Source organism: Notamacropus eugenii, chromosome 4 (assembly GCF_028372415.1).
Source record: "Notamacropus eugenii isolate mMacEug1 chromosome 4, mMacEug1.pri_v2, whole genome shotgun sequence".
Taxonomy (NCBI): Eukaryota; Metazoa; Chordata; class Mammalia; order Diprotodontia; family Macropodidae; genus Notamacropus; species Notamacropus eugenii.
The window spans coordinates 324,440,906-324,454,449 of NC_092875.1; the positions used below are offsets into that span (position 1 = coordinate 324,440,906).

Below are 13,544 nucleotides of genomic sequence, written 5' to 3' on the forward strand. Positions count from 1 at the left end.
AATTTGTCTGTGGGGAACAAGCACTGTCCAGTGAAATGGGGGCTTTGGCCAATTCACATCAGGAAGTATTCCAGTCTACTTTTCATATTCATATAGATATAGATATATATGTATATAGATATATAAATAAAAATATACACACACCAGCTAGGTTGGCAAAGTGGTTAAAATGTCAGGCCTGGAGTCAGTTAAGACTTATGTTCCTGAATCCAAATCTAGTCTCAGACACTTACTAATTGTGTGATCCTGGGCAAGTCACTTAATCCTGTTTGATTGAGCGTCCTCATCTGTAAAGCAAGCTAGAGAAAGAAATGGTAAACCAAAAAAAAAAAAAAAAACCCACCCCAAGACAAATCCAAATGGGATCACAAAGATTAGGACAAGACTGAAAAAAGACTGAATGCCAATAGAAAAGATAATGAATTGACAGCAGTTGACACAAGAATTCTCATCCATTCAACAGTGGCATAAATTGACTATCACATCCTGAATCTACAGGGTTGACTGACTATATTGACTAACTCTATAGTGACTCCCTTGGAGGTCCTGCCTAAAACAACCTGCCAGTCTCTTCTATCTGTCTTAATTATAACAATTCTATTCTACAGTCTCATTTCATTTAGTTGATTCCTAAGGGTTCTTTGGGGGATGAGGAACTCATTGGGAAATGAGTGACAAAAAAAGAAAAAAAAATCAATAAATTTATTTTGGTCAGAAAAGGAGAAGTTAAAAAAAGGAGTCATTTCAAAGCCTATACCTTGCTGATGGTATTATTAAGTAAACTGTATTATCTTCATACAAGAAGGAGGGCACATACCTGGCTCTAAAAGGCTTACAGTTTGATCAGGAATGAAAAAAAAAATCTATATGCTGTAGAAACTTGAATATTTCCAGACAAATATAGCTTTAAAATACACTTTCCATGAAAATTTCAGGGCAACCCTCAGGCTTATAGTCATTAATAATAGGGATAAGTCACTTACACAGAAACCTACAACACAAAACAGGATTATGATAAGTATCTGGGGGGGGCAGGGAACAGTGCACCAAAAAAGCATTTTTTAGGAATATGAGTAGTAAAAGAACACACACAGCTGCAGCTTGATGGGGGACTAGAGCAGAATAAAAGTTACTCACCAGTTCTTCTAGTTTTGAGGGGGAAACATTCCTCTTAGACTCTGGAAAGACTCGTCTAAATCCCAAAGCCATATATCCTATCCACCACCATCCACCTAGTGACAGTAAATCCCAAATGCAGACAACGTACCTCATGTAAAACATTAGTATCCAAAATAAAATATACAGTGGTGAAAAGGACAAGAAAAGATTACAGTCCCAGCTTCCCAAGAGAGAAGATATCCCCAGCCTATGTTGAAGTTAACATCTGGGGAAAGGACAATACAGCTTATATTGGTGTCATGCCTTGAGTTTATTCAGAGGCATTTTGCATCTATTATTTGTGAGATTTTCCTCATCAGTAAAATGGGGATAAGAATACTGGCACAGTATCCAACAAGGCTGCTGGGAGGATCAAATGAAAATGTTTATAAAGGCTTTGTAACCATAAGATACTGTACATGCTAATATTTTTATGTGATAAGTGATGGCAAAAGTCACAGCCTCACTGCTGTGGATCCTCCCTCACCTTGATGACTCCTGTAGTCTGTTCTGTCTCAGGTGTGCCAGGCAGAAGCAGGATATGGGGAGGGACATACAAGGATATATAAGGAAAACAGCAAAAACTGAGCTTCATTCTTCCTTAGTACTAAGGAATACCTTAACACCAGAAATGACAGTATTCCTACCTGGTCACACCTCCTTATCTTGCTAATAATAATAGCAAGCATTTATATATTACTTATAAATATTATCTCATTCTAGCCTTCCAGCAACCTTGAGAGGCAGATGCCATTAGTATCCCTACTTTACAGAAGACAAGAGTGAACCTGAGAGATGTTAAGTAGACTTGTCCAGGATCATATAGCTATTAAGTGTCTCAGCAGAATGTGAACTCAGGTCTACCCAACTTCAGGCCCAGTGTCCTAACCACTGCACCACCTAGCTGCCTAATTGTTGTTATTGTTTCAGTTACATCCAACTCCTCATGACCCCATTTGGGGGTTTCCTGCAAAGATACTGGAATGGTTTGCCATTTCCTTTTCCAGCTCATTTTACAGATGAGGAAACCAAGGCAAACAGGGTAAAGTGACCTGCCCAGGGTCACACAGCTAATAAGCTACCTAATTACATCCCCCCTTTAACCTTGTTCCCACAGAGGAAGATTCTCTCTCCCTTCACAAAGCAATGACTAAGGTTTTATAGGCTATGTTACAAGATTCTTAGAAACTCATTATTCCCTTGTGACCTCTGAAGAAACCAAAGTCCAATAAGGCCATGTGATCTGCCAAAATGCAACAAATAGCAAAGCCCAGAGCCAAAGCAAGACCTCCACAGTACTCAGCTATGACATCTTCCCCAACTCCTCTGGGGAAAAGCTGCTCCTCTGGGATGGAATGGAATTTAACACATGTCCACTGGCTGTCAAACTCTACTGGGCCATGAGATTCACTCTGCTGCCCAACAGGCCTAATGATAGATAGGCAGAGTGAAAACTCACAGGGGCCACAGAACAGCCCATAAGCATTTCTTTCTGGGGGTTGTAAGACAATGAAGGAAAAAGGGGGAGGTTCTAGACTTTCACTTCTGGGGCTGGTGATTCCTTCATGTATCAGCAAGTCCAGATGACTGCAGAGGTCTCTTTCTGTGATATTCCCTACAGCTGTAGCTGCTGGCTTGCTTCTCTACGAGCTAGCTATTTTCCTCATCTCAAAATATTCAATGACATTGAGCCATGACATAGTTGGAGGAACTTGGAGGAAAGAAGGCAAACACAGAACTTACTTAATAATATCCATGAGGATATTTGTTTTGAATCTACTATCTTATGTTATTCTCACAACAGCCCTCTCTTTTCATGGAGGTAGCACAGATAGTTTTATCTCTATTTGACAAATAAAGAAACTGAGGCACAGAAAAACTAAGTGACTTGTGCCAAGTTACATGGCATATTGGTAGCACCGCCTAATATTGGCACCTAGGTTTCTTGACTCTCAGTTTAGGTTGCCATAAGACCCCCCAATTTCTATTCCTGATTTCCTCCCTATTAAAAAAAAGGTTTTTTGGAGTTTTTTTTACTCATCTTTTGTTTCTACATCATCTCCTAATCCAGATTATCTCAACCTCCTCATCCCCTATCCCAGCAGGCTCCTTCTCACCTTTGTTCCTATAGTTTCCTACCCTCCTTTCTAAAACCTCACCTTCTTTCAAGGTTTAGGTCAAATCTGACTCTTCGTAAGTCTTTGATGACTATTTCTGCTGATCACTTGTGTGTGGTATGTGCATGTCTCAATATATAAATATATGCACACACATATACATGTATGTATATATCAAACACATTTATATATACACACGTTTGTATATATATTGAATTAGTATGTCAGTAACATTGCCCTACTTACCTGTGTCCCCTCCTGAACTTCTTCTGCTTTTTTCTGTATACTTTTAAATGTCTTATTAATGTTCTTTCCTTGTTCTTGCATCATCACTACTTCTACCTCCCACCCCCACCCCTAGACAAATAAAAGTCCTTCCTTGTAACAAAAGTGTCATCAAGCAAATCAAATTTGTGTTGTAATAGCTGTGTTTGAAAATGCATTCAATGACTCCAATCCTCTATGATCTCCCTCCCTCCAGTGTCCAACAGTGCTTGAGTATAGGCTTTCTTGGATGGTCTCAATGTGTGTCAATCTGGTCTCCTTGGGACAGAGTTTGTGTTTGCTTTTTTTACAGTGTTCAGGGAAGTACAGGCACAAAAAAATATGGATATTTGCTAACTGACTGATCTATCTACTTGCAGAAGAAAGCACTCTCCTTAAATATATGTGTGTGTGTGTGTGTGTGTGTGTGTATGTGTATATAAATTCACCTAAAAAAAGTATGGCAACTGGAAAAAAAAGAGATTGACTTTGGAAAAATCCCTCTTGAGAAGGTCTTCTTGATACAAAACAGCAAGTTATGAAAGGGAATCATTTCACTTCAGAACAGATCTCAGGAAAGGGGTGGGGAACGTATGCCTGTTTGCAACAAAAGCCTTTCTGACCCCCTTGGATTTGCTAACCCATCTCTGGGTAGGTCAAATGATATTTCCCACATAAGAAGATCAGATAGAAACATAGAGGGAGACACAGAGACAGAGATGGGGGGAGGGGGGGACAGACAGACAGAAAGGGTCGTTGCTGCTTTGTGTATGTCCTTCGTTCTCAAAGAGGACCATAACATCAAGATGACGACATGACTTGCAGTTGACTTTGATTTGAGTGAGGGAGGGTTGTTCAAAGTCACCAGCCTCACTTTCTCCTCCAGAGCCATATGCGTACAGTGGCCTGATATTCTTCAGGATGACTGGAGATGACCCAGGATGCAATGTGGGACCTTGGCCATTTTAGGCTCAGATCTTATCAGACTCTCACTTTGAATGAGATACACCCATTCAATGAATAGGCCTCTTTGAGGGATGGCCCCTTTTAAGAAAAAAATAACAACAAAAAATCAAACTGGGAGGGGAAGACCCTCAGGGTTCCTCAGGGTAAAAGAGAAACAGTTACTATTTAGTAACTGTACTAAGGGACAGGAAAGAGAAAGAGGGGGTAGAGAGAAAGAGGGATGGGAGAAAGACAAAGAGAGAGGATAGAGGGAAAAAGAAGGAAGAAAGCAGGGAGAGAGACAGGAAATGAGAGACAGGCAGTAAGACAGAGAGAGGAGAAAAGACAGAGACAAAGACAGAGAAAGACAGGGATGGTGAAGAGAGAGAAAGAGATAGAGTAGGAAGATAAGATGGGGGGAGAGAGAGGATGGAGAGAAGGAAGAAGGCAGGGAGAGAGAGAGACAGAAAGTGACAGAGACAGGCAGGAGATAGAGAGACACAGAGAGAGAGAGAGTGGGAGGAGAAAAACAGACAGATACAATCTTTGTGTACAGAAAGGGAGAGAGACAGTGACAGAGACAGCCAGGGAATTCGGGAGTGCTCGTTCCACAAATCCCTCCCATTGCCTCCTTCCAACTGCAGCTGCCACAAATACCATGGAGTAAGCAGCATTCTGTCTGCTATTTCAACGCAGAGTAGCCTTACAAGGTAAAAAGTCTTGGTCTTGGTGCTACAGGGCCTGGGTATGAGCCTCCATTCTGCTACCTGACCTTGGACAAGGTACCCCACCTTTCAGGGGCTTGATGCCCTCTTCTATAAAATGAGCAGCACAGAATCTATTAATTTGAAAACGACATGAGCTATGAGTTCTCATGCTCATGACAACAGCAACCAGGAGCAAGGATCTGGTTAGGAAAATAGAAATCTAAAGAAATGCACCTCTTCTTTCTTAATTCTTTAGGGTACCTAACACAGCATTTCACAGAGACATAAGATGCTCACGCCTTCTCTTGGTGCCCCAAAGTGTAAGAAAGGCAGAGAAATGCAACATGAAGTGACTGGCCCTATCTGACACCAGTGAAACAATCTGAGACCATTCTACATTGCCTACACTTCAGCACTAAGCTGTGTAGTGCTGGAGGCTTGAGTTCTAGTGCTGACTCTGCTTCTAACTTTTTATGTGAATTCACATAGGCACTAAAGCTCTGTAGACCTCAGGTTAAATTCCTACTAGAAAAAGTGTGAGAATGAGTAGGCACTGGTTCTGAAGTCAGAATCCCTAGGTTCAAATTCCTCCTCAAAGACTCAAAGACCTGTATGACCTAGGGCAAGTCAATGAACCTCCCTGGGCCTCAGTTTCCTCATGTGTAAAATGAAGGGACTGGTTGGACTAGATGACCTCTTAGGCTCATTCTAACTTTAGGTTTATCGTCATTTGCTCTGCCCTCCTTCCTGGGCTGCCCTAAGGATAAACAATTGTAGAAGCTCACATTTCTGTTTACAAAGCTCCTTCCTTATTAGTCAGTACTAATAGTATTATCCTGATTTTACAGAGGTGGAAAGTGAAGAATCCTATAGGATGTACTAGTTGGTTTCTGAGGACCCTTCTAGCTCTGAAATATTTTTTTTAATTTAGTTTTATTTATCTTTTTATTATAAGTTCCAAACTATCTCCCTCTCTCTCCACCATGCACTAAAGAAGACCACCATTTGAAACATGTATATGTATGTGCATATCTATCTATCTATACCCCCTTGGATGTGCTAACCCATCTCTGTGGAGATCAAATGATATTTCCCAAATAAGAAGATCAGGCAGAAATAGGAAGGGAGAGAGGGAGAGAGGGAGAAAGACAGAGGGAGAAAGAGAGAGAGAGAGAGAGAGAGAGAGAGAGAGAGAGAGAGAGAGAGAGAGAGAGAGAGGGAGGGAGGGAGGGAGGGAGAGGGAGAGAGGGAGAGACAGACAGACATATATATGTAACATCATACTATGCATACTTCTCTTTATCAGTTCTTTCTCTGGAAGTAGATAACATCTTCCTTTCTATGTTCTTTGTAGTTGATTTGATATTTATAATACTCAGAATAATTAATCGTTTAGTTATTCTTCAAAGCATACTGCTGCTACTGTATATAATGTCTGCTTGGTTCTGCTCATTTCATTCTCATTATTTCATGCAAGTCTTTCCATGTTTTTTCTAAAATCAACTAGCTCATCACTTCTTACACCACAGTAGTATTCCATTATAATCATATACCCCAACTTGTCTATCCATTTCCCAGCTGATGGGCATCCCCTCAATTTCCAGTTCTTTGCCACCACAAAGAGAGCTGCGATAAACATTTTAGAACAGATAGGTTCTTTTTCTTTTTCCCTGATCACTTTGGGAAATAGACCTAATAGCAGTATCAGCACAGAAATTCTAAGAATCTGACCATGAGTCCAAGGTCACATGACTAGGAAGTTTCTGAAAGAGAACTTGAGTATTAGCTTTCAAATTCTTAAATCTACTGCTCTTTTCATTATACCACAATGGGAGGAGGGGATGTGTGTGTACACATACATATCACATATGGTATGTATTATACCATATATACCATATATAATTGGTATAATATGCCATTATACCAATGATATAGGCAAAAACTCTGTAATACTTAAAAATGCCATATACAAAAAATGCCAAATGTAATAAATCATATATAATATTTTGTTGATTGAACTCAGTCTTTTCAACTGCCCCCCTAAAGTCTTCTTTCTCCCACTGAGTCTCCCTAATTAATGGCAACCTATAAAACTCTTTCAGATCTTACTGGATCTATTTAGGGCCTGAATTTTCTCATCAGACTACAATGATAGTTATATTATTATATTATATTATATATATGCCTTATATTCATCTGGCTTGAATCCATTATCAAAGTGATACTTCTTTTCAGATGTTACCTAGCTATGTGACCTGGGCATGTCAACTCACTTCTCTCAGCTTCCATTTCCTCATCTGTAAAATGGAAATGATAATAATCGTATCTTTCTCAGAGAGTTGCTGTGGAAATTAAATGAGGTGCTATACGTAATAGCCCTTTGCTAACCTCAAAGTACTATACAAATGTAATTTTTTTTAATGATCAAGTGACTGAAGCCTATTTGTAGTGAACAGTCTTAGAGAGACGTTCAGAGGGATCAGGGAACCTACGCATGACCACACAGCTAACTGACTGTCAGAAATGGGATTTGAAACCGAGGCCTTCTGATAAATTCAGTTTATCTATTTATGTCATCCTGCTTTGGCAGAGAAAACTTTGTCACACTATAAACACATACACACACCCAGAGGGAAGGAAGGGAAATGGAACGATGTGGAAGGGTCTGTAAGATCTACCCACCAGCTGGCAGGGGAGGTCTTAGGCAAAACAGTTAAGTCATCAAATTTTGTCTTGATGCCTTTCCGCTGCCCCCTTTCCACATCTCTCTTTGCTGACTGTCCATCCTCTTTCCAATTACCAAAGGCTTTTGCATCCTGTTACCGTGTTAGCTAATAATGCCTTAAGCTCTTACCCTCACCCCAAACCCTGCACAACATCCCAAATGCATTTTCCCCAGGCCAAAGGCCAGCCTGTCATGACACTGCAGCAGCAACTTCCTTCGTTCTACTTTCCCTGGGGTACCAGGAGAGAAATTCTGCCAATGAAATATGTAGGCTTCATTTCTGCTCTGATGATCACAGTGATTAATACTTGCCACCCCATGCTAATTGGTTTTGGCTATCCTCAGTAATGACAGTCCACCTCGTCCAATTCTCTCAGATCTGTATGACAGCAGATGGCCTCCAACTATTAATAATGACAGAAGTTGAATGTGATGGAAATTACAACGTTCAGGGCTTTGAAGCAGCTCACCCTGGTTATTAATACATCCTCAGCACTGAGCCTCCGCCCAATGTGTCTCTGTGGAGCCTGATCTGCCTGCAACAGTGCCAGTTTTTCCATATGGAGATAAAGTGCTTCAAAAAGTTATTTCAAAATCATTCCCATGCAAGTTTGAGTACTCCTTCATAATTATTCCTTCTTATCTGTGCCAAACAGGGGTAAGGAGAGAGGGGATTTTAAAAAATCTACTGATATTTCTAACACATTATGGTAGAATGAGTGCTGGCCTGGAAACTGGGAGCCCTGGGTTCTAATCCTATCATCTCTGCTACTCAATAGGCTGTGTGTGATCTAGGGGAATTCACTTCACTTAGATAACCTTATTTTTCTTATCTACAAAATGGAGGAAGGGGAGGAAATATTTGCTTTTTTAACCTGAAATGGATATTGTAAGGACAGAATGAAACGATAACTGTGAAAAGGACTCTAAAATGTCACAAGTCAAAAATTATTAATATTATAGGACCACAGAACTGAGAACTAGATAGGATCTTAGACGTCATCTATTCTAAGCCCCATTTGCTGAACTAAATTTCTGTTGTTGTTCAGTCATGTCTGATGTTTCGTGACCCCATTAGGGGTTTTCTTGGTAAAGATAAAGGAGTGGTTTGCCATCTCCTTCTCCAATTTATTTTACAGATGAGGAAGCTGAAGTAAACAGGGTGAAGTGACTTGCCTAGGATCACACAACTAGTAAGTGTCTGAGGCTGGATTTGAATTCAGGAAGATGGGTCTTCCTGAGTTCAAGACCTGGTACTCCAGCCATTGCACCACCTAGATGCTCTAAACTAAATTTTAGTGATAAGGAAATTGAGGCAAATTTATATGCCCTAATTCCAATTCACTCTATAGTTTCAAACTTTTCTTTGGCTCAGTACAGCTGACCTGCTGGAGTTTTACTTCCTCTGCCTGGGGGCTAAAATGATGCCAATTTGTCCTGAAATGACTGAGATAAAGCAGGGAAACATGAAAAGGAAATAAGGGGTCAAATTATCTACAAATTAAGCAATCAATAATTAGCTGAAACCTTTTCTTATGCCTCTAGTTTATTAATAAACTACCTGTCATCAGAAGGGAAGCCCAAAAGCGCCCCTACAACCTACAACCCACTTCAGGGTTAGATAGTCCAATTTTAGTCCAGGCAAACTTGCTCTGACCCTTCTCCTCCTTTCTTTTACTCAGCCTCACCTGAGAGCTGAGTACACTTGTGTCATTCACCTCTTCAAAATATCTACAGGATAAACAATTATGGTGAATTGAGGTTTTGGATATGGTGAGTTTCAAGTGACAGTGAGACTTTCAACATTTAGTAGGTAAAGATATGGAATATAAATTCAGGAGACAAACTCTAACCTCTAAATGGGGGAGCATCTTTTGATTTTTCTTGGTGTATTTATTGTGATTCTCCCATTTGACCAAGCCACAACCCATCTCATATCACATTTACTTCTCTATGCGTCCTATCTTCCCCCCACATTAGGTTGTAAGAGAGGGATGTTGCGGCTTTCTGTGTTTGCGTTCTCAGTTACTAGCAGAAGGCCTCAAACACAGAAAGTGTTTCATAAAGGACTAATGAATAATATTAGAATCTTATTTCCCTTTTTCCCACACCTTTCCACCTAGGCGAGAACTCTGTTTTTCTTCTCTAGTAACAGCTTCCCCACTCTCCTCCATCTTTGATGCCTTATTTTACCCCCTCAACTTCTAGATCCTGAATAAGGTTATGCTGTTAAGGATTTGCTTATTAATTATTTTGCTTATTAATTTAACAGTCATTTGTATGTGGCAAGTAACTCACCCATTCACAAAAAGGTCTATTTCGGCTCACTCCTGCAAGAAATGTTTTCTCAGATAAGTCATCTCTACCCCAAGTTAAACTCAACAGACACCACTACTCACTGCAAAATCAACCTTACTGGAGTATTTGTGATGAAAGTGTATTGTAAACCTTAAAATACTACAGAAACAAACTGTTATTATTATTATTACCCAAAATATCACCCAAAACATTCTCACCTCACACCATCAAATAGGGTAATACTGCTCTTTCAAACATTTGCTAAGAAAAAGACTTGGCATTTAAGTTTGTTCACTTAAAAAAAATTTGGCTCAAAACGTTTTCTACTTCTTACATCTGGTCATGTCTGTACTGTCACTGATAAGCTGATGGCCTATGGTCCATCTAGATTCTAGATTCTAGAACGTGGTCATCTACCATTTGGGTTACTACAAAATACCTTTCAATTCAATTCAACAAATACTTATTAAGGGCCCATCAAGATAAGACTGTGTGAATTTGGAATGGGATCAGTCAACATGTCTAGGACTTCTTCCAGTGATATTCAATAGTACTGAGTAGTAGCATGGAAGGTGGAGGAAGGGAGGGAACCCAGGAAGGGAAAGTAATGACCCTGGCCTCAGACCTGAGGCTGAGGAGTGACTGGGAGTAAATGGCACAAGAATCAAGAGGTGTGGTACAAGCAGGTATCTTCTAGCACCTTGCCACACAGGATGAACTACCTTTTCCTAGGAACCTACCCCATAAAGGCCAGGCTAGTTTTTCCTGAAAACATACTGAAACTATTTCAAGTCTTAATTGGCTTAGAGGACTGAGACTCCAGCCACTAACATAGCTTTCTGGTGATCTAAGTATAAAAGCCAACCCATGAGGAGCTCCTCCCTCAGGTTTCTGACCAGCTTTGTCAACAAAGGGGCAGGAGCTGAGGTCAATGAATCCTTGCTGTCTCCAGGACAAGTATCCTTTCCACATTATGCCTAACTTCCTTTTGGTTAACTGTTATATATTCAGGTCTACAAGTGTCTCATTTCATGCCAGGTCTGAACCTGAAGCCCCAGACCAGGAATCCAGGGTAAAGGATGCTGCATAATTTGAAGGCCAGGGCTGTGAACAGAAGAAGGTGAGGTCAGAGTACATCACACACACTAAATCTCAGCTTTTCAGGAAGCTTTTCCTGACTTAATAGAGACAAAAGGTGATAATTTCCTTTATCTTGACCTTTCCTGAAAATACAATTCACAAGTGTCACATGCTCAGTCTCTACCACACAACAAACATTTTGCAACTAGTCCTATATTTTTTCAGTACATATAAAATGATCTGCATTTCTTTCTCTTTTTTTGGAATGTTTTTATTTTGTAATATATTTTAATCTATTTTGTTATTTCCCAAATACATTTAAAAAAATTTTTCACATTCATTTTTTAAAAGTTTGAGTTCCAAATTCTCTCCCTCCCTTTCACCCTTCCCCCAACCCTTGAGAAGGCATGCAATATGTTGATTATACATGTGAAGTCAAGCAAAGCATATTTCCATATTAGTCATGTTGCAAAAGAAAACTAGATGTTCTTTCAGCTTGCATGTTTACTCCTGGAGAATAAGGACTGCATTGCATTTACATAGTGCTTGGAGGTTTGCAAAATATCATCTATATATTCTTGCAACCCCAGGAGATGGTTGTTACTGTTATTATCATTTTACAGATGAGGAACCTGAAGCAGACTGAGGTTAAGTGATAAGCCCAAGGTCACACAGCTAGCCCGGGACTGGAACTGAACTCAGGTCTTCCTAATTTTAGGTCTAGCACTCTATCCACAGTATCATTTGGCTATCCAAAAACAAGAGAGGTTGTCATGATCATTGATGAATTCCCCATGCCCATAGGTCTTAAAACAGAACCTGAATGATGGCTCACTTGTCAGGTATGTCATAGAGGGGAATCCTGCTCAGGCACGGGTTGGACCGGCAGCTTCTTCATCCCTCCTCACTCTGAGATCCTATTATTCTATGATAAAAGTTGACATTTAAATATCCGTTTTGGGTTTACAAAGAGCTGTTTAAGCACTGATCATCACAACAAGTGTGTTAGGTAAATAGTGCAAGTGTTTTGGGTTTCTGTTTTTTGGGGGGGAGGGGCTAGACCTGACATTTCATCAGTGTAGGGAATTCCTGGTATGGAGACTCCCTCCACAGAAGCAGACTAGAACTCACGGGTAACTTACTATCTTAGAAAGTTGCCTGGGGGCACTGAGAAAGGTGAGCCCATCAGCAGCTTGTAATTAACTATGTAATTATGATTGAGCTATGATTCAGACCCAGGTCTTCTGACTCCAAGTCCAATGCCCTTGTCATTCATACTGAATACACTGTAGACATTCTCCTCATACTTCACTCCCTCACTATATGGCCCCTGAAAATCTGAGCTGGGGACCAGTGAGTGATCCATGAGTTTTCACTCATCTGCCCAGAGTGAAGCATCCAAGTCACTTTCAGCTACTTCCAAACCATGCCCTGTGCATTCCCCACCCCCATTACAGTTCCCTTTTATTTTTCTGTCCTCTTTCAGGAAAATGTAAGCTCTTTGAGGGCATGGGGCTACCTAGCTTGTTTAAATTTCCATCCCAGAACTCAGCACAGTGCCCAGTTTAATAGTTAGCACTTAATAAATGCCTTAGCATTCCTTCGTTGTACATTGATACAGAGGCTAAAAAAGCTAATGCAATTGTAGGTTGCTTCAATAGTACCATAGTACTTTTGACCTGGAAAAGAATTGAGAGATCACTTAATCCAGCCCCCTCCTTTCATACATCCAGTTCATCCAAACCTGATGCAGAACTCCAGTCTTTGTCTATTCAAGCCCTACCAATCCCTGATAAGAGAATGGAATTTTTCCTAAAACATTTGGTCCACCTTGTAACTCCCCTATATCTAAGTAGCACTGCTACTCACTCAGATTCCCATGTCTACAGCCTTGGTATTATTATCTGTGAGTCTTCTCACTCCCTCAACTCTCATATCAAGTAGGTCACTAAAGTCCTGTTACATCTATCTCTACATTAACTCATGAACCTTTATCTTCTCTCTATTTCCACTACCATTACCCTGGGCCAGTAAAGCAGTAGAGTGCTGGGCCTGGAGTCAAGGAGAGTCATATTCCAGCCTCAGACACTTCCTATCTGTGTGACCCTGGACAAGTCACTTCATCCTGTTTGCCTCAGTTTCCCCATCTGTAAAATAAGCTGGAGAAGAAAACAGCAAACCACTCCAATCTTTGCCAAGAAAACTCAAATGGGGTCACCAAGAGTCAGACATGAAAAGGACTGAACAACA

At 40.4% G+C, this 13,544-nt stretch overlaps 1 protein-coding gene across 16 annotated transcripts in view; it reads right to left on the reverse strand.

Annotated features, from left to right (window-relative positions):
• The window catches only part of CTIF (cap binding complex dependent translation initiation factor), a 490,358-nt gene that overhangs the window by 384,771 nt on the left and 92,043 nt on the right, over positions 1-13,544 (reverse strand). Inside the window, exon 3 of one of the 16 annotated variants that reach the window (XM_072605150.1) lies at positions 234-299. The exons of the other annotated variants lie outside the window; for them this stretch is intronic. The gene's annotated coding sequence lies outside the window, so the exon portion shown is untranslated. The remainder of the gene's footprint in view (positions 1-233; positions 300-13,544) is intronic. 16 annotated transcript variants of the gene reach the window in all.